This window comes from Nyctibius grandis, chromosome 1, assembly GCF_013368605.1.
Source record: "Nyctibius grandis isolate bNycGra1 chromosome 1, bNycGra1.pri, whole genome shotgun sequence".
Classification (NCBI taxonomy): Eukaryota; Metazoa; Chordata; class Aves; order Nyctibiiformes; family Nyctibiidae; genus Nyctibius; species Nyctibius grandis.
The window spans coordinates 110,699,596-110,722,724 of record NC_090658.1 but is presented as its reverse complement, the minus strand read 5'-3'; positions in this window follow the sequence as shown (position 1 = coordinate 110,722,724).

The window sequence follows — 23,129 nt, the reverse complement described above, 5'->3', positions numbered from 1 at the left end:
TGGAAGCAGCTATTATGCCTTGATTATGCTAGGTCTCCAGGGTTATTAATACTTGCTGCCTGTGCTTGCTATTAGCTTCCATCATGTTTTAATAATACTTTCTGAAACAGAACTGGAAACATTTCTCACATCCAAATTAACACCTGATTATTTTCAATCTGGTGAGGGTGGAATGGACACAGAAAGCTTTTTTTTCACTTTCAATTTTAGAACAAATAAATGTGGTTTTATAAACAATCACTGTGAGATTGCTATTTTTCAAGTCTTTGATGCCTCCTAAAACTGTGCATGTCTCCATTTTGCAAGTATGCTGCAGGGGTAATGGCAAGTTGCTTACCTTAAATGCCTTTCAACTTAATCCTAAATGTTGGTTTAACCAGAGTTTGGCAGTGAGTTAACTTCTTAACTTGGAGCTAGGGAAGCTACTATGCAGTGGATTCAGGGACAGTACATTAGCTACTCCAAACCAGTCTGGTGCAGGCCTCCCACAATGAATATTAAAAGTGCTTTTGTGCCAAACACCTGCCACAGATCATCAGTAAAGGGTTTTTTTGGGATTCAAGCTGTTTTTAAAAAAATCTCTCTCCATTTCATCTTAAGGTAGGTCTATAAAAGCAGGTGAGATAAAGCACCTTTTGGAGATGCCTATTTTTTGCTCTTGAATACATGAAGAGACTAAGGTTACTCACTAGGCTCAGACAACAAACTTTTAGACTTCCAGAGTTCAAATAAATGAATGCAATCCACAAGAGTGTAGCTACTATATAGTATATTTGTTGTCTAGCTTATCAACCTGAAATATCCATGTGAAGATAAAACCCCAGGAGGCTAAGAAAAAGAGTTGGTTTGTTCCCATTAAAAGCAGAAGAAATAAGATTAGTCATTCCAGTTGCCTGGGCTGTATTAGTTTCTCTGAAATTCTTTCTTGATTTAAAAAAAAAATCTAAAAATACTGTATGCTATTTCACTGCTTCTTTGAAAGGTTATTAATAACAGAACACATCTGCACCTCAAAAACCATCAGGATTGTAATCAAAAGCAAGTTGGCCGAAACAGTTTTATAAACAATCCAGTTTTTAACAGCCTTTATGTCATTAGTTTCAGGCACCTTTTCCAATTATGTACTGCATGACCTTACACTGACATGAAATGGTCTGTAACATTTAATGCATGTTCATGGGTTGATGAAAGACTAGAAGAAGAGAAGTATTGATTTTTAAAGTGTTTGCTCTACACAGCACATACTTTTCCTAAGTATAGTCAGTAAACATGACTACTTATGACAAGTATGGTGTAACAAGTTCCTCAGATCACTGAAAGCACATTTAAAACTCACATTTCTGCACCGAAACTGTGACAGAAAATGGTTTGTGCTTTTTTCCACATAAATTAACAAGTATGCAGAGAAATAGATGCATATCAAACCAGAGCAAGACAGTTGACTATCAATCGGTGATTGACATAGAACTAGAACAGTTGCAACTTTTTAACTGGAAGATGCAAGAGTTGCAATTAATTTCACAGAGAAAGATATTTCAACACCGTTTTACGATTTGATGTCTTTTCCTTTTCCATCAAGATCTCCCTTTTTCTATTGCTTTATCTGGATATTTTCTATGGCTCCTTCTCTTCCCCCTAGCCTTTGAAAATGACTGGTTGTCAATGTACTGCATCCTCTGTCTGATCTGCTATCTCTAAAGGTTGTTCTCCAGCTGCTGTCAGATACTACATATCTGATGTGACAGATACTGCAAAGAGGATGAAGTTAAGGGATTTGGTAAGGAAATGGTTGAGGAATATTGCAGATCAAAATACCTCTGGAACAGGTAGATTTACTGAGGTCTAGCAACAGGTTTGCTGCCCTTCAGATGGTGCTGTTTAGGGAGAGCCATGACAGGAAAGCACTGGCCCACCAGGAAGATCTGAGTTTTCTTTAACACTGGCTGAACAGAAGATCAGCAGGTCTTTGATAGATACATACTAAAATGGAGGTATTTTTAACTGTTATACACCTCCATCTTGAGCTGCAACCTAAATCCACACAATACTACTTAAGGTTTGAGAGTTTCCTTACATACCTTCTATTTTCATTCCAAACTCATCTGTTGCCAGCCAAAAGTCAGGGTTTTTTAAGAAAGGAATCCTTCTCTGGTCCCATTGTTGTAACAGTGCCTAAGAAACCACATGCCTTCAGCTGGTCCAAAAAAACACACCGGCACATTCTTCCAGATGGAAGATTGAAGAGAATGATCCAAGCTACAATTTAAATCCCTGGAAGTCAGTTGCACATGCTAGGATTCAGCAAGGACCGGCCTGGGTATCAGCAGGGATGAAAGTAGTGCTGTACTGGTAACCTAGAGAGAAAACAAGAAAAAATTTACAAGTATGGAAAAAGCAACCCAAAAAATCTTCTGTTACTAATTAATAATTTACCTGGTTGTACCTCTATACTAACTTCTGTTATAGACTGTTTCTCATGTATTGTTAGCTTAAGTATAGTCAAGGAACTGGGAGCCTGTACTCATTCTCTTTTAATGTATAGAAAGTCTAGCTCCTGACACCCTGTCCATTGACCAGTATCATCAGCACAGACAGACTGCTGACACCCTGCCCTTGAGCAGTATCGGCCACACAGACAGACAGCCAACACCCTGCCCCTGGCTGGCATCGGCAGCGTAGGCAAGATGCTGCCCACGTTATTCACACAAGGTACGAGTCTCTACATCCCACTACCACTGGTGGAGCCAATGGGCAGCGCAACTCTTGCAGCACTCAAAAGACATTTGCATGATTGGCTGTTGTGGCCAGATGACCCTGACACCAAGGGTCCCTGACAGTCCACCAGAGCCATGGCATCGCTTATGATCCTGTGTTTGCTACTGGGGATTGGGTGAGTCGCTGTGTGGGCACATTGTTGCTCATCTTTCCACTGTCTCAATAAAGTCTTGTTTTATAAAATGTTATCAGACTCCATTACTGTTCAGACCACAAATGTACAGAAAGCTTAGCTCCTGACAAGGTGTGCAAATTCACACAATTCATTATACATGTAAAAGAGAAGTTGTAAGTACATCTTCCAGAGAAGAAAATACTTATTTATAAAACATTTCAATTCACCAGCAACATTGACATCATAGCACTGGCATCTTAATACTAACATCAGCTCTGGTAACTGAAAGCAGAATATTTTTTAAATTTTTAAATTTTCTTTTTAATACATATATGCTGCAGTTCTTTGAAGAAAGGGTCTTTCAAAACTTTTCAAACAAAGACTGGAAAATAAAAAGAGCAATAGCTTTTCTTCATGGCGTGCTACACTTGGGACCATTGAGGACAGCCCACCTCAGTTGTCAATCTCACCAGAAGCAATGGTCACATTCTATTCAGTTTTCCAAATTATGCACAGGAGTTTATGCACTGTGTAAGGGACTTTGTAAAATAAACTTCTCAGAGTGTCTGTACTTTCAATTTATCATCAACCTATTCTGAAGTTCAGCAGCTGTACTATATATTGCTTAGTTGCAGGTTCTCACTCCTGTAAAGGATGGATATAGTATCACATTTCTACTTGGAACTACCTCATGCATCACATTAACAGAGCAGCAAAGGAATAGTGCATATCTAGCTTTTTCTGCTGGGACAGATTATGCACAAGTTGTCATGAAAGAAACAGGAAAGTATTTATGTATATTTTTATAAAACTGCAGCAACAAGGAAAAGCTGTGCTCTCTTTCTGTAGGGATTAAAAAGGGCTACAGGAAACAAAGAACAGTCTGTGATGCTTCAGAAACAACTTGTCATATCACCTCTTATCTATTCATCCACGTAGACCCATTGCCCTTAATGTCATTATACAGTAGTGCCACCATGGACAAATCATGTGACCAAAGTACATATCAGCATCCTTCAGAATTATAGACATGCTTTTGACAGCTAGTTGTCCCTTTTCCAATAGTATTCTCAGCCTTCCTTTATCTTCTTGTCAGTTGAAGTGGGCAGCACAAAAATAGTTGGGCACCTTTTTCAAGCTGTAACTTAAGATAAAAACCTCAAGCCTAGATTTCAATGATTTTCTCTGCCTAAATAGTCAAGTATAGTGTTCTAGGAGCTCTTTTCATAGCCACCAGCTGCAGGTAAATGCTAGGCATCCCCCTGATCCTTTTTCACCTCATCTCCTTCCTCTACCCTTCTCAGAAACAAGAAAGAGTAACTGAGGCTGGTAACGCTAAAAACACAAAGATATCTTTTCTGCCTTCCAGGACAAGGTGTAAGGACACAATAACAGTGGGCGGTCTTTTAAAAAAAAAGGGACTTGTTTCTTCCCACAAAGATATCTCCAACAATATTACAGAAAATACAATGCTTTCCTAAAACTCTAGCCATAAAGCTCTCAGGGACTAGAAGAAATTGAATGGGGCACGATTCTGCAGTTGAAACAAGTGAAGCTCTCGAAGGATGTCTATATCAGCAGTTTAGTGAGCAACATAGACTCTTTTTAGGTGTGACTTCACAGCCGTCCGCAGCTGGAGTTATGTGCATTGCAATAACAGGTAATGTTGGTACACATAAGAAAAGTTGCTCTTCCTGGTGAAACCAAGCAGGAAGCTGCACACTGGAGCCCATGCACAGTGACCTTTCTTGCAGTGGGGACACAAGATACTGCAGTTCAGGGGGTAAGGCACCAGTCTGGCATTGTCCTAGCAATGACTGCACAGAAATACAATATTGGAAACATGTACAGATCATGCCCCTCCCTCTCATGTCAAGAAACCTTAAAAAGGTGAGGAAGATTATTGAAATTTAGGCACTGTTTCCTAAGTTTACATGGAGACAGCTTAGCAGACTTACTGTTATATAGCTGAACTTCCAAGACACTGATTTATAGGCTTTTACATCAATTACACTGCTCAATTCTAAATTGTTATTGAACAGGTATTTTCATCTGACCACCAGCAACATTAAATAAGCCACAGGCCAAGCAGGCAAGACGTTCCTGTGGAACTCCCTGGAGACTTTGCAGGCAATTGGCTTAAACCTTTTTCAGCTGTCATACTACCCAGCAGAAACACTGACACAACCTGTGGAACGGACTGCCTCTGGTTACTCACAAACTGGCTGGCTATTGACTAAAAGCACTTGAAACCCTGAAAAGGGTGTGATTACTTGCATTTTAATTTCTGTTTTTTATGGAAGCTTGAGTACATCTGCCCAGCACAAGGTGATCACATTAATCTGGTGGGACCTGGATAACAAATATACCAATTTTTCTGGAACACACCAGGGCAGAGCCTGGAGGGCGACATAAACTGCAATAGGTAGCAACCATTAATTGGCCTCAGTGATGGAGGAAGTTCAAGAGCTGGTCTGGGGCTACAAGATTAGCAAAGCCATTAGAAAGCAATAAATAATTAGGGCAATAGCCGCTTGAAAGGGAGGCACCATACACAAATGTTTAACATCTATAGAAGCAAAAGCGCAAGGAGAGGAACTGCCATCTGTAACAGTTGAGCCTCTTCCATAGACGCAGCACATAACCAGTCAGAACAAGTGCCTTGCTTCCCCATTGGTACTCAACTGGTCTAAACTGAGCTGGTGGGGCCGAAACTCTGATTTCTGTGTACATGTGTATGTTGCGGGGAGGGAGCATTTACACTTTACCTTTGGTGAACAAAGGGATAAGAATATTCAGGTCAGGGGAGCTTTCTCTTCTAAGAAGACATAAATGCATACATCATTGATATGAAGATCTGAGTACAGGTGAGAATACTCAGAGTGCTGTCACACACATCTCGCCTGAAATAAAGGGATTGAGAAAATTTCCTTTAGCAGGCATTTGGCCATTCAAGCAGCTGTGATTAGTTCCAGTAAGAATTATATTTTGTTCTTGTTTCATTAAAATAACTTCTCTTTTTCCCTGCTGCTAAAATCTGGGCTGCTGGAAGAAAAAAAACAAGAAAGGTAGGGGCTGACATGAACACTTTATCTCAGTAGCTGCATGCAAGCTCTTCTCCTGTGAACAGCTTCTAACTTCCTCAGTGCAGAGCACTGGTAGGCCTTCACCTCACCCCCTCACTGTCCAAGCTTGCTGAGCCTCCTCGAGAACAGCCAGTCACCCCTCAAAGAAATACCCTCACCTCCCGCCGCTCTATTCCCTTACAAATTTTACATTACCGCTCATCTGAAGTAGAAGCAGCTTCCTTCAGCAGCACATAGCTCTCCTTCATTAAGATTTGTTATGTTTGCAAGGACGAGTTCGAGTCATCTTTGAAGCAATGTTTTGTGGGGGTTTTTTGCCCATATGAGTGTTCACAAAACCTCCCCTTAACTATGTTTCACTTTCCAACTATGCCGTCCTTTTTTTGGCTGGTAATCGTCTAAAGTGCTGCATGGCTTTTCCTCCCTCTCTGGACCGACTTGTTCCAGCACTGTACTTTGCATCAACCACTCTGTTATGTTTGCCCAGTTTCTCTATCCTCCCCATTTCTTCTGTTGATGGCTGTGTACCAGGCTGCTGTCCTCTTTGCCGATCTATCCCATATTCACCGTTCTTCTTGCTTCTCCTCTTTTTACCCTTGAAATGCAAACTCTTTGTGGATTGATGTCACTTCTGCTTTTAAAAGGAGACCCTTCTCTCCCTGCTATCCACCACACAGCTACCTTTGCAGTTGTATTTTCCTTCTTGCTGCCCATTCACCACTCCTCTGGAGCTCCTGTTTGAATGACACATGCATTCCCTCCTGCATCCACACCATGTACCCTCACTTTTGGACAAGTTCCCCATACTTATCCACAGCTACCGATGGAGATATGGGTTCTCTAGTTTTATGTATGTCCTTACAATCTGCCAAGCCACACACTGATGAAACAGCATGCCATGAGTTCACATGCACACACCTGAGGTGTGGGCCTCTGTGTTGCCCCCTGTACTGTCGCTCCACTAGCTGGATGCTCATGGCATCTGACCAAGCTGCCATTCTGTCACATTCACTCCAAGGTCTCTCCCCACAGTCATAAATTTTCAAGCTTTTTTTTTACTTTTCAAGCTGATTTCTTTTCTCAAAAGCATCTTGGTAATTTCCCGGTTATTATTTAATTGGCATGAAGGTAATCTAAAGTAAACTCGGTCATTGTTATTTTCTTCCTAGCACTATCAAGCTTTGGGCAAACACTCTTCGGAATAGTTTGAGGCATTCTGTTCACTCAGTCATATTCCTGTTGTATCAGCTGTTGTTACCCAGGCCATGTTATCAAGAAGGTGCTGTGCAGATTCCCACACACACTATTATGTGTAAAAGACCAGAGCTAGAAATCCTTTCCTCTCACTGTCCTGTGGAGGCATATATTATTCCTGGCAAAGCTGCAGTTTCAACTGTCATAGATGTAGTTTTCTTACGTGATTACATCCATAAATTACCCTTCAGAAGAGACTAAAGCAATTATGAAAGAGGCATCTATATTTCCCTAAAACAGGGAATTTCTCATTTTATACATATTCACCACAACATCAGTCCTTACGTGGATTCTGTCTCTTCAAATGCCAGAAGAGAACACAGAAAGCACTCAAACTGGAAAATAAACATCACAGTAGTGTCTTTGAAACCAGCATGGATTTACAAGACAAGTAATTTCTTTTCCTAAAATGACACTTCACCAACCATCATTTAATAGATTTTTTTTAATCACAGGCAGAGTTATCCCTAATAAGTCTGCAAATAGCACTTCAGATTCTCAGATCCTCCCATGCATTACATGTGCTGCAGGCAGCTGCCATAGGCTGGGAGTACAGCTGTTGCAGAAACTGTAGTCCAGCCACAGTAAAATCTTTCTATTGCATCTTCACATTGCTAATGAAGGGCACAGCAGCCTCCAATTATTCACGAAGTGTTTGAAACATTGGCACTTAGAAATCCCATAGGCATCTCTGCCTGCAGAAAGTCTACCAAAGGAATGCTCCGTCACATTGTGGTGTAAGAAAAGTGCATGACTGAATTGGCAATGCAATCCTTTACTGTTTGGGTAAGGTTGTATTATCCAGTGAGAAAGGGAATTTGCCCCATCAACCACATGCAGATAAGCACCATGACTCCACCAGTTACTTTTGTTCCCATTTGGAAAAAATAACAAAAAAATACTGCCGTATTCTTCAGATCTAGGCCATAGGGAAGCCTATAAACACTAATATTTTTCAAACAGGCAAGACCCAGCATGTCATGACAGTATATATACCCTCTCTGTCTCCTACATTTATTGAAGAAAGTGGTTAGAGAAGTCATGATGCTGGTATTGGGTTTACATGGCAAGGTGTTGGACAGCAAGGGCTGCACGGGCAATCTCTGTGAGGAGAGGCCAGGGCTATCCTGCGCTGGACACAGCTGATTGCAGAAGGCTCCAACAGACCCACCATAGGGCATAGCTGAGCCAAGCAGCCACGATGGTGGCATCTCTGGGAGAACATATTTAAGAAAGGGAAAAAACACTGTGCAGCAGAGTGTAAGAAAAAAAGTGTGAGAAACAGCCCTGCAGACACCAAGGTGAGAGAAGGCGGCGGTGGAGGAGGTGCTTCACACACTGGAGCTGAGATTCCCCTGCAGCCATGGAGAAGACCATGGGGAAGCTGGTTGTCACCCTGCAGCATATGGAGGACCACGTTGGAGCAGACATCCACACTGCAGCCCATGGTGGACACCATGCCAGAGCAGATGGATGCACTCTGAATGAACTGCAGATTGTGGAGAGGCCACGCAGGAATGGGTTTATCCTGAAGGACTGCAGCCCATGGAAGGATTCATGATGGAGCAGGAGAGAAGTGGAGGAAGGAGCAGCAAAAATAATTATTTACTGTGAAGGAACAGCGACATTTTTCAAATCCTTAATTATGCTCATTATTACCCTAGACCAGTAATTCTCCAGTATTTACAAATACATGTCTGAAGATGGGTGACTAAACAAGGTACCACCAATTTTTTTTACTTTCATATATGTAGAACACTGGAAAACAGAATGTCCCCAGCAGCCTTCCTGGTTAAGGGTGATGGTTGGGTACACTACTTACTACTCTGCCTGCAAAAGGTGGATTAAGCATTTACTTAGAGAATGCCCTATATAGGACTCTTCCTCCTCAGGTTTTTCACCAAAGTTTGTCTTCTTAAAGAGTACAGTGAGGGAGAAAAGGTAAAACCAGAAAGCTGACTAGCTCTTGCGCACCTTTCCCATAAAACTGAATTTCCTTCAAGGCTTTTAGTACTCCTGCCCCCTTTAGCAGCTGTAGTCCAACCTTGTATTAGTATTGCCTAAATTAATAACTCGTATTTTGAGCAAACCTTTCCAAGAAAACATAGTTTTCTGTAATTAACAATTTTCCCTCAAACTTTTTTGTAAGCAGAGAACACCAAGTGCACAGACTTTCATGTGCATACACATTTTTAAAAGAATCAATAAAGTCAATAGTTCTTATTTTCTGATGCTGCAGTTCAAGTTCCCATTTCTAACATTTTCCTTTGACACCGTTTTCCTTCAATATTAGCTACCAAATATTATTTGATTTTCATGTGTCATACATGCAGCAAATATCTTAACTCCATCTGGTTTTAAACATTTTAATTGCTAGAATTTCAGACAGAGCATGATACATTTAAGAAATAAAATTGTTTCAGCTTTGCATCTCCCATTAATCATTACATCGTGAATCCACTAATTACGATACACAAGTCACCACTAAGATTGCTTACAGCTGATGTCAATGTAATGGAACTGCAGTCTATCTTACTATTTTTCTCAGTTTACTATGGGGTTTTTTGTACACATCACCGCCAGATTCTTTATAGTTTCCCATGAAAATGTGAAAAGCTGAAAACTCTGCTGTTCTTTCATTACCTCCTTATTCAATGAATAACATTCAGATATGTTCCACTGAAGTTTTTCTATTTACTTGTTTTTTTCCACAGAAGTGTTAATTATAACTCCCAAAGATGTCCATTTTTTAATATCTATAACCAGGCACTTTCTTTGTGTCTTTGGTGCTTGTAACTAACACAGTTCTTCACTGTTCACGCCAGAGGACTCTTCAAACAGGGAGTCATTAACAGCAGTGTTTTCCGGGAGACTGATACTGGGAAATCAAACACTCTGATCTGCAGTTTACAAAACAAACATTTAGCTACCACAGAAAAAAAAAAAAAAGTTTATATTATGCAAGTCTCAGGTGGGTTTTTTCCCCCTATTTTTTTCCTTCATCTCTCACATGGGTACTCACTGGAATCCATCCATCATATAATAACTGTGCACTCAAGTTTTAGGATTTTTCTCTTTCCCTGAATGCATACTGACCACATTTCAGCACATACTCAAACTGAACTTTGCTGCATACCAGTACATTTCCCAAACAGGGAAATGGGCATACAGAAAGGTCAGGTTGCACTTCAGTGCTAATCCTCCTGACAACATATACGTGAATACAATATTGGTTTCGTACTGGGTTTTCCATAATCTTCAAAGCCATCTCAATAAGCCAGAGAGCCACATGTCCATCCCCACACTAACCCTTGATTCCTTTTCCACTGTGCACAGCATGCTAACCCATTCTCTACCAAAACCTTCATTTTCTGAGAGGTGGAAAATACTCCTTTCATTTTTAGAGCAGCTTCTCCCTGCACCACCATCATGAGCGTCTGGCGACTGCAAGGAACTTGGATTCTTCTGAATACAGGCCCAACAGCATCTGCCCACAATAATCTGCTTTCACCTAAGAGATGGACAAAACCTGCTTTAGCCAAACACTTGACTGCTATATATTCAAAATTAAGAAACTAAGGAAAGATGAACTGCTTACCTAGTAATGCAACCAGTCTTCTTGGAAAGAAAATCAGATCTTCCCTTCTTTGAGAAACTAAATTTTATGTCAAGATTCTACTGTCTGTCTCATCATCACATGGAGGTTCTCCACTTCCATGCAGCTAGCTGAGGCTCCACAGCCAGCCTCAATAAAGACACCAAGAACAGCCACTGGGGTCCACATTTTAAGTTGCACCAGGGAGCATGGCATCAGTACCCTGAGATAATTTCCTTGTCCTCATAGATCTCAAATTAGCCTTAGATAAGAGCAATAAATGTGCTTAGAAGGCAGCAGTGACCAAGTACACCAGAAAGAAATTCTGCTTAGTCAAAACATGTCACAGGGCACTACTTAGCTAAACACAGTGAGTGCTCAGGCTTTGTACGCATGGCATGGCTGGAAAGCTCAGAATTGCTTTGGCTGTTGCCGTTGTGTTCACCATCTCTCTCATGGTCCAAATGCAGACTTCTCTTTCCTACCGATAGCAGGAACAGCTACAGGAAACAGTGTAACTGAACCAAAGCACGTGCTGTCTCTCATGCACAGCACAGTATAATGTGCACGGGGCAGACATACCTGAAGTACTGTTGGCTTACAGCAGACACAGAGAGAAAAAACAGTAACAGTTTTCCGTGTTTCCAGAGAGGTGCCCAACACAAGGTTTTTCTTACTGGTGAAATTTTCTTGCTTTCCTGACTTTTAATGAAAAAGATTTCTGCCTGCATCTTTCCTCTAGCAACAAGTAAGGTCCTACAGGAGTCTGCAGGGTCTTTGTGCCCACGCAATGTATTTAGCAGTAGGGACTAAAAGGGCAATTATCAACACCTGCGGGAAGCATAGGTACTGTTCCATAAACTTAAAGAGGTATGCTGCACTTTTTATTAGGATGAGGATCTACAGCACAAAACTTCCTTCATCTGAGCGTATCTCAAAACCTGATTTGTGAACACCGCTTCAAATGATATAATGTTCCTGAAAAAGTAATGTACTGAGGAAAAACAAAGTCAGAGTGCCACCTACTGTTCTTATTTAACAGAAGACTGTCGAATGCCAGTTTTTTTTCCTTATCTTCCACTACACACTGAAGTATGCTTAGTCTCACAATTAGCTGAATGAAACCGGTTTTATTGCATATGTATTTTGATGAAAACACTCTTTAAACCTGCCTCTGGCGTTCACCAGGAACTGGTTAATGTTTAATGCACTGAGCCTTTAGCAACTTCAGTTCAAATCTCAGTCACAGAAAATTTCTTCCAGTTCTCAACGTGCAAAAGCAAAGTGCTGCAAGATATGTAGAGAATTTTCTGGGTAAGTACCACTATCTGAATGTCCTGTTCTTATATTCTTCCCTAGAAACCTGCTACTGGACACCGAAGAGCACATCTTGATGTCCTACCAGTTCAGTAATAGACCATAAAAGGAATGCTTTCCTATAACAACCTTAGCATGATAACAGCACTAAAACAAAAAACAGAGGTAAGACCTCAAAAATACCCCTGATATCTGCAAGAAAATAGCAATAATTAGTAGCTAACAGATACCAAATACAGTATTTTGATTATTCCTTTATATGTTAAACAGATAAACTAAACTATCAAACACACAGACAAGTATTTAAGTTCCTCAATTTAAACAGAAACAAACTAAAGTAAATATTGCTCTGAATGTTTCCATGGAAGAAAACTGTCACAGATTTCTCCAAATATCAAATATTCTGCATTAGGCCTCCTTCCTCAGACTGCCTTTAGGAGTCTTATTTTTTAGCTTATGGTCTCCAGTAAGGACAAACTTATGAGTCCTTACATAATTTTAATTTACTGAGGATAACATACTTAACTTGAACAGTTAAGGTGCATCTACATTAGCAGTTTACTGAGCAGCATCATTTCACTTAGGTATGAATGTGCTGAGTATCCATGCTCAGAGTTACAAGGAACACACTTTGTGTGCACAGCCTATGCACCACTATGGTTTTTCTCCTGAACTAAGCAGAAAGCTTCACACTGGGATGCAATCCAGAGTGCCCAGTGTTAGTGGGGACACAAAGTACAGCCTTTAAAGCAAGAATTCAGCAACTCTGAAGTCCTCCTGCTATATGCAAGCACCAGTTCTGGAAATATTTTCGTGCCTCATCCTTCCTCTGCAGTTGAAGGAAATCCAAAATTATGAGGAAGATAATTGGAGATCAGTCACAAGCTTCTGGGCTTTCCAAAGAAAATAAAATCCAGAGCAGCATCTTGGTGGGATCATCACTGCGAACTGCTAGCTGACAGACACAAACTTATACCTGGCCTTTCTACTTCCAAAAGGACAACTTTAACACAGTATTTACCTCATCAATGTAAGTAAGTGATCCTATACCACCATTACATCTTCAGTTCAGGACAACCAAACCAAGGGCAGCTACCTGAGGGTGACCGCCTTGATTCTGTCAAGAGATTATTACTCTGGAGAACCCAGTCAGGGAAAGGACCAAAAATTTCATTGGGAGGTTGAACAACCTGATGGCAGTCTGCCAAGGTCACAAGGAAGCTGATCTGTGCAGAGTCCCATCCTACAGAATCAATGATGTTGCATCAAGTTAAAAGAAAAAACGAAGGCAACATTTGAAAAAAAGGACAGTAACTAAGTCTCAGCTAAACCCAGGCAAATTCATCCCTGTTACAGGGAGCTGAAGAATTTTGTCTGGGAGAAGGAAAACAAGGCTACTGCAGTACTCAGCCTGCATTCTCTGGGGCCTGGGAGAGACCGGAGGACTCTCTTGAGAGATATACAAAGGCTTTGGAAAAAGGAGATTAATCACCCTCCCCAGTGAGAACATTCTAACACCCTGGAGTCTCAGCATGGGAAGTTCTGAAACAGGAGAGATATGGTAATGTTAGAGCTCTGACTTTGACTCAATGTATTACTGGTGGGAGATGGTTAATTTCCGTGGTTCATGACTTCTGGAAGATTGCCTATCTATCGCTAGTGGTGAAAGTCTAGACCTAACTTTTAAGGAAAAGATCTCTGCCTGCATTTTTCCCCTAGCAACAGCTAATGACACAATGAAGTCCAGTTTCCACATAGCTGCAGCAGTTTGACTTAAGAGACAGGGGAAGAGGAAGGCAGAGCAGCTATTTTCATATGATCATACATTTAATTTGTTTTCATTAGGACAACACTGAATCAGTTTCACTGCCCTTATATGACCGTATGTTACCCATAGTCATGTAAATGCAGCATCTGGCAATGTGTTAGGAGAGTCTACTCTGAAACCATAGACAGACGGTGCTGTTAATCAGGGTAAAATTTAATTCCACTCCAGAGAAAACAGCAGTAACAAGGAAAGGATGCTACAAGGAAGACTGCAAAAGGGTGAATGTTGAAGGGGCTGTTCCACATACTGCTGTGTGTGTGGGGTCAAGCACATATTTTGCCATTTTCCTTCCTCTGCTGTGTTTTTTCCTTCTCATTTTGTATTTTCCCGTATGCCATCAAAAGGCACTGCAGGGGATATATAGTTTTTTTTCTAAACAAATGGCTAGTACCTTACTTTCTGGCAGTACTGGTTATGGTACAAGCAGGGCATGGAAAGACTGGACACAGAAAGTAAAAATGGGAGGAGGGAGCTGGAGGAGGGCATCTCCAGTTGTAGAATACTATTCTAGGAAAGAAGAGTAGGACATAGTTACTGGACAGATATATATTTCTTGCTGAATTCCTCTATTTCAACAGAACATGAGCTTTTTCCATCTAAACCCCGCAGCTCTCAATTTAAAAGTGGCTACCTTTTGCACTGTACAGCACTTCAACTTGCCCTATGTACAACCACTCCTGTGATGTTTCTTTGCCAATGGCAATTTGAAAAACAGATCCATTTTTATGTGTTTCACTGTCCAAATATCACACAACCCTGCAACTGCAAACATTAGGTCTGCAAATAAGAATTCTGTAACTAGGTCTGCAATTCTTTGGTCTGAAGCTCTAAAAAATAGTCTTTGCCCAAAATGCCATATGCAGTCTCCTTCTCACATTTATCATTGACTTGGAATTGTCTGTGCAACTTGACCTTTCCCACAGGTTTTCTAGGCATGCTGTGTGTTAGCTTCCTAAACTTTTTTGCTGATTTGACTCTCATACCATTCCCTTTCCAGTGCCTCAAAGCTTCCATCCACAAATTTATTCCTTGTACAAGGATGACAGTTCAGGTTTGAGAGGAATTTCAAATCTCTGTTCCTACCACAGGCACCTACAAAGTTTAATGTGCAAGTTTCATTTTCTCTGCAGTAGGATCTCTGTGCAGGGCACCTGATAAGGATGTGTACCTACAGCACAGCTGGGAAGTCCTCATAACACAAATTCCCTGAAGATTTCACTGAAATTTCCGACACAGAAGTGTCATATAAAATTCCAAGAACAGTATTTAAAACCTCTTTCACAATCTTCCCAACAGTGGACCTGTCAGCACTGGTGTGTTATTATGGGAGACAACTTTGAATTAAAATACATAAAATATCACATTGCCTGTGAATAGTGGTGCGTGAACAAGTGAAAACATCATCACCACAGCAAAGCCCCCAGCCAATCAGGAATAGACCAGCAAAGCCTAGAGACATATCCCACCAATCATGAGGGAAAGACACTGTGGAACAACCCATGAAATCTGTAAAACCTCAAACCACAAAAAAGCTGGAGGAGGATTAACTGACTGCTTCTCAACCCTCCTGATGCAAGATGTTGTAGTGGAGCTCCCACACCTGTGCCAGAAAATTGCAACATGTGAATACTCTCAGGTCATATTCTTTTAGCACACAGATAGTAAGAATAGGCCAATATGTACTAACTCAGTATTGTAACGTGTTAAATGTACAAGTGTTTATAGCTATTCAATTATTGCCATATTTGAAAGTATAGAATTATAGAGTATCTCAAGTTGGAAGGGACACATAAGGATCATCAAAGCCAACTCCCTGCTCCTTGCAGGACTACCTAAAACTAAACCATATGATTAAGAGCATTGTCCAGACGCTCCTTGAATTCTGACAGGCTTGGTGCCATGACCACTTCCCTGGGGAGCCTGTTCCAGTGACCCACCACCCTCTCAGAGAAGAACCTTTTCCTGATGTCCAATTATATCTTATCCAATGTACCCTGTATAAGTGCTTATGATGTGTGTGTCTTGATTTCTATATCCAGAGATCAAACCTTAACTAACATGCTCAGATGGTCTGAGCCATTTGGTCAAACTATACCATCAGCTTGAAAGCAGCTCTGCAGAGAAAGACCTGGGAGTTCTGGTGGACAAGCAGCTCACCATGGGCGAACAATGTGCCCTTGTGGCCAGGAAGGCCAATGGTATCCTGGGGTGCATTAGGAAGAGTGTGGCCAGCAGGTTGAGGGAAGTTATCCTCCCCCTCTACACTGCCCTAGTGAGGCCACACCTGGAGTACTGTGTGCAATTCTGGGCCCCCCAGTTCAAGAAAGGTAAGGAACTACTGGAGAGGGTCCAGCGGAGGGCCACAAAGATGATTAGAGAACTGGAGCACCTCTCTTACGAGGAAAGGCTGAAGGAGCTGGGTCTGTTTAGTCTGGAGAAGAGAAGACTGAGGGGGATCTTATCAATACTTACAAATACCTTAGCGGCGGGTGTCAAGAGGATGGGGCCCAGACTCTTCTCAGTGGTATCCAGTGACAGGACAAGGGTCAACGGGCACAAACTGAAACATGGGAAGTTCCATCTCAATACGAGGAAAAACTTTACTTTGAGGGTGACAGAGCACTGGAACAGGCTGCCCAGGGAGGTTGTGGAGTCTCCTTCTCTGGAGATATTCAAAACCCGCCTGGACACAACCCTGTGCAACACGCTCTAGGGGAACTTGCTTTGGCAGGGGGTTGGACTAGATGATCTCCAGAGGTCCCTTCCAATCGTAACCATTCTGTGATTCTGTGTTTCTGTGATCAGAGCTATGGACTGTTAAGGATACAGAATCACAGAATCACAGAATCAGCCAGGTTGGAAGAGACCTCTGGGATCATCGAGTCCAACCGTTGTCCTGACACCACCCTGTCAACTAGACCATGGCACTAAGTGCCATATCCAGTCTTTTCTTAAACACATCCAGAGATGGTGACTCCACCACCTCCCTGGGCAGCCCATTCCAATGTCTAATAACCCTTTCTGTAAAGAAATTCTTCCTGATGTCCAACCTGAACCTCCCCTGGTAAAGCTTGAGGCTGTGCCCTCTTGTCCTATCGCTAGTTGCCCGGGAGAAGAGGCCGACTCCCACTTCACTACAACCTCCCTTCAGGTAGCTGTAGACGGCAATAAGGTCACCTTGGAGCCTCCTCTTCTCCAGGCTAAACAACCCCAGCTCCCTCAGCCGTTCCTCGTAGGTCAGACCCTCCAGACCCTTCACCAGCTTGGTCGCCGTCCTCTGGACTCGCTCCAACACCTCAACATCTTTCTTGAAGTGCGGGGCCCAGAACTGAACACAGTATTCAAGATGCATCCTCACCAGTGCCGAGTACAGAGGGACGATCACTTCCCTAGACCGGCTGGCTACACTATTCCTAATAGAGGCCAGGATGCCATTGGCCTTCTTGGCCACCTGGGCACACTGCTGGCTCATGTTTAGCTAACATGACAAACACCAGAAAGTGATACGCAACAGACAAACACCAGAAAGTGATAACCACACATAGCTCCAGGATGAATAGGTGGATATACTGGCTTTCCAGCTCTTGGCTGTCTTTGTTGCTGAATTACCACCATTTTTCCACCCTTCACTCTTGATTCATTAGATGAAGATGATAAGCAAGAAGCAGCAGAAGCTCCATAGTACAAGATTTATATCAAGTGTTCAGTTTCACAGATGAAAAGTCTGAGATCTCTTAGAACAACAATATGTTCAAAAAAGTGTCTCTTCCAGTTGCTGACCCTGCTCCTGCTGCTTCCTGCTCCATGCAGCATGTACTTCACCTGCACACTAAGGATGAGGGGTGGGAGGGGATAGGATGTGCCGTAAGGGCATGCCCTTAGGCAGAAAATACAATGTTGACATCAAGTTCTGGAATCAGATCAGATACAATCATGAAAGTTGCCCTGCACATCCTAAATACCTCTATTCCTTCTTGCCCTTTTATTACAATAGCTGTGTTGCAACTTAAATGAACTGTATTATGTGCCAGGTGCAATGCAGCCACACATCAAAGAAATGTAAAGGTATTTAATTTCCATACCATCCTGTGGAATGATACAAGTGGTACTTCTGAGCTGAAAAACAATGCAGCAATTCTGAGAGAAAAAAACTTCAGAGGGAGTCAAAGAGAATGTAAAGTGTATAATTAAGAGCAGGATCTAAGACTGTCAGGACTCCTTTTTGCTTGCAACTACATTTGGTCTCTTCCATCCTGGCTGGACAAAGATCCCAACAGAAGTAAAAGCTGGTTGTTTTGCCAGAACACAGCAGGGCTTTGAAAGAATTCTGAGGAGATCTTTGGTGGGATTAGTGGAATAATTTAATAGGCAGTCATGTTGGTATGTAGAGAACAAAGAGACATTTGCATTTCAGACTGCCTGTATGGTTTGGGAATAGTGGAGGAATAAAAGTAAACCTGGAGAAGCCTGAAGCTATTCTGCACTGAGGAAAAAGCCCTGACAGAAAGTGGATGAAAGAGATTAAGTTAAGGGAATAAGATTCTGAAAAAAAACCATACAAAAACATAAATTTCAGTTCCAGGCTAATGCAATATTGTTTAGTAAACACAAATAAGCAGCTGATTTTTCTCATTTAAGTTGTGGAATCATGGAATCAGAATAATTCAGGTTGGATGGGACCTTGCAAGGTCATTCCAATATCCTGCTTGAAGTATGGTCCTCTGTGAGGCCAGACCAGGTTGTTCAGGGCTTTATCCAAATGAGTCCTGAAAACTTTCAATAATGGACACTCCATAACCCCTCTGGACAACCTGTTCCATTGTTTGATTGTCATCATGGAGAAAAGGCTTTTCCTCATATCCAGCCCAAACTTCTAGGTTCAATTTATGCCCATTGTATCTTGTCCTCCCACCATACCACCAGAAGAGCCTGGCTCCATCTTTTTGATAAGATCCTCTTAAGCACTGGCAGGTTGCTATTAGGTTTCTCTTGGAGCCACCTCTTCTACACGCCAAACAAGTCCAGTTCCCACAAGCACCCCATCTCCTGCCCCCAGGAAAAACGCTTCAACAACCTGAACTTTTAGCACACAGATAGTGTCTGCTGAACTTTTTTCCAGTTTATCATTATCGTCCTGACATTTGAGGTACCCAAAGCTAGATGCAGATGTGGTCTAATGAATGTCGAGTCTCTTAATCTCCTAAATATGCTGTTAACACAGCCCAGGAGACTGCTGGCACTGTTTCCTGCCAGGGCACATTGCTGGTTTATGTTCCGCTTTTTGCCCCATAGGCCCCCCAGGTAATGCCCAGCAGTGCTGTTCCCCAGCCAGTCAGTCCCAGTCTGTATCACTGGGAAATCAAAATTATAGAACAATGTAGGTCAGACCTCTGGAGGTCACCCAGTCCAACTCTCTTCCTCTAAATCAGGGCTAACCTCAAGGTTTGATGAAGTGGCATCCATCATCTAAACCCGAAACCCACAAATGAAATACACAAAACAATCCACAGGAAGTTTTAAATTCTATTTCTAAAGAAATCTTTAAAACACTATTATTATTACTATTTTCCAAGTATATCATAACCAATAAAAGCTGGTACTATAAAAAGGTAAAGAGATGACAGTAGCTGCAAAAATAATGGAAGCACTCAAAACCAATTATTCAATACTGGCAAGGACAGGGAAGGTGAAGGATTTTAGTGAAACATGTATTAGAATGAATACTAGACCCAGACTTAACTTCAGTTGCATTGGGAAGCAAATGCAAATTTAAGATAGCTTTTGAGCACAACCATGAAAATAAGGAAAATCTTCAGAGCAGATAAAGATGATGGCCTGGAAGTGACCACAGCAACAATGATCACCCAGACTCTTCTCTCAGGCTCAGTGTATTTTCATACTGAAACTACTCATGCCTCTCAAATCTCTGAAAAGTCTATCCAAGACAGTCAGTGCAACAGACTACTCTGCTCCAACAGGAGCAGGCTGGGAGACAGGCAGGAGATGCAGAGATGAGCAGCCCCTGCCCCCACAGCAGAACTTGGCAGTGGGATCTTTGCAAAGCACAGAAATTGGGTATATGTGTCACTAACCCCTACATGTGCCCGCCTCCTACCTCTGCCTTGACTGAGGCTCTGGTAAGAGCTGCCTCATTCACTAGCTTGCTCATCTTCTTATAGCTTTTTCTCTCCCTAACAGAGACACAGAAGATGATACCCATTAATCATTCCTTTTGTCCCCCAAGCTACTTGCCATGTGCCCCTGGGAGAATATCAGCTCTGCTCACATACTTGGGGTGGCAGACAGCAGTGTCCAGTGCATTGCCAGATGCATGATCATGATTACATCAGCAGACAAAGAAAGAGATGGGAAGTTTAGAATGTGGAAAGGGGAGAGAGCAGCTTGGAAAAAGCAAGGGGAAAATCAAAGGGCAGATCTGGAGGTCCCTCTGGAACCTTAGTTCCCTTTCAGTGAGAAAACCAAATCATCCTCATTGGGGGTCTGCACATCTTACGCTGCTGAAGACTCAGATCATGCCCTCAGAACCAACCCTTCACCAAGCATCCCATGGCTGGCAGGAGAAGCAGCAGGAAGCAGCAGTTCACCCTCCCTGCCTGGTAAAAGCAGCCACCCACCACCCTGACTTCAGTGTCAAACACAAGCATCGCAAAAAACAATGAAAGCCTCACAACCCTGTCACTGAGTATAACCTATATAAAAACACCCACCCACACAAAGATCTTCTCTATATCTGCCCAGATCCAGCTGATAAGATGAATCCCACATGAAGTAGTGAATAAAGATATGTAGACTCTGCTACATTACTGTCACTTGAATTAACTGTTTGGAACTGTAATGGGACAGGGATGCCCAGGTACTTTGCTTGTTTGTCATGGTTACAGTTACTGAGGTTGATGAACTTCTGCATCTGGTGGCTCGATTTGGTCATAACTCATTTAAAGCAGCCATCTGGCAAGGCTGCGGTCACACATTCTGATTGCGAGTAACAATCCACTTGACAAACCAAGGAACAATGGGCCAACACATCTGTATGGTGTAGTCAACAACTCAAGAGCTCTTGAAAACAGTATATTGTAAGAATTCCTGGTTCTGCATTCAGAGGTTTCTGCCTGGAGATAAAGCTGAGGGACAGCCAAAGAAAAACCTGAGCCTCAACAACTCCCAAGAAGACCCTCAAAGACTGGGTGACTGTAGATCCATATGCATGTTATGGACAAAGACAGCAGAGTAACTACAGGCTGTGATCCAACAATCTTGACATGTAACCTCTGATCAGGAGATCAGAGGATGTATCTGTTATCACACAGACCTACCTCATCACACTAAGACATTTATAAGCTAGTTATATTTTGCATTTTGCATATATAATTGATGTTTAAAGACAAGAAAGTTCCTCATAACATTTCCTCAAGAATCTGCCTGTTTAAATTGAAACTGTTGTAAACTGTTTCACCCACAAAATCTTGAAAAGCTTAGATAGCTGAAGACAACCTCATTCCTTGTAAACAAAATCCTGTTTACAATGGAAGACACCCTGCAAAGGCAGAACATTTAATATATCAAATGTAAAGAATAAAACAGTGTTGTAGGACATGGCTTGCTCAGAACAAGGACAGCAGAAATTTATATTTAATTTTTCAAAGATATTTTAATCATGGATCTTATATTGCAAAGCATTTATCTTCTTAAGGCAGAAGCTAAAAATGCATTATCACAAATGCAAACCTATATCTTAGGACCTTAATGAAACAAGACCATTAAAAATTATGTAACTACCTGCTAATTCAAAGACTCATCAAATAGAATAAACGAAATGAAGCACTTCCTATACTTGTAGGGAACTTCAAAAACAAAAGTTCTTTTCCATTCTCATGGCGAATCAGAGCTGCATTTCCCTCAGCAGCAAGTATAAAAGGCACTCCCAAGTGGTCTCTAGTACAGTGCCATAAGATCTGCTGGTGAACATGTAGGGCTACCACTAGAAACATAATTTAGCATTTAAGTTTAGGATTCCCTATTATAAGTAGGCTTTTTCACCACTCAGCTTATATTTTCTGCAACATAAACTTAAGATATATGCCTGATTTTAGACCCTTTGTTATGTAAAGCAAATGAAGTTTTTCAGTTGTTAAAAGGGAAAAAAATTCCTTTTGCCAATCTTTTACCTTTTACTTTTTTTTTGATCTTTCATCCAATCTACTCGGATAATACTGCAGTGCAGAAAGAAATTACACAGGAATCTGAATCTTACAATAGAAAACTCAGACTGAGTTTTAGAAACTACTTTTTACTTATAGTAACAAGAATGGAAATATTTATATATTATCATTGGTACAGAAATACTGTATATTTCTGGGTTTTAGAGTATTTTTAAAATTCAGATCTAAATGTATCATAGTGGCTCTCCAAAGAAGCTGTGAAAGGACAAATACACAGGTTTTTCCCTACGAAAGAGCAATGTATCTGTTTGTTACCTTTTAGGTATCTTCTGTTTCACATTTCATTCTCCACTGAAAATAAATGAAAGAGAACCTATACCACACAAAAGATCTGTTAATACTTATGGATCTGCTACCACCTGCTGACAAACAGCATTATTGACTTTATCCTAGTCAATCTTAAGGAAGCAACTCCTGTCTCCCTATAAGAAAGTTTCCACTGCTGCTACAGTGGCTGACAGTAAAAGTTACCTGAATTTTTTAATACAGCATGTCATAGCCATAATAAGTCAATAATTTCCTATCCACTCAGCTTGTCTGCATCAGAAATTCACCATTGACCAGCACATTCTGCTCATAAAGCAGCTACTGCATCCTTCATTCACTGCAGCCCTTCAGCTATTGCAGATGGTTACTGTAGTCAGTTACTGAGCAATTGCAAGAAACTGATTCCTTATTTACAAAAATCCAAACCCATTTGATTTGTTACATTAGCAGTAAGACTTTGCAAATGCCAAGTCAGTTTCTTCTGGTCTTATTTCCCAACCTACAATGTGGAATTAAAACATGTTTTTTCCCCTAGCCTTAACAGCAGAATGCTAGTAGAAATGAACCACCTTTGCATCACCCTACTTAATTTTACAGTGCCTTAAGTAAAACCTTTTATTGGCTTCCAGACATTATTGTTGTTGAGAAAAAG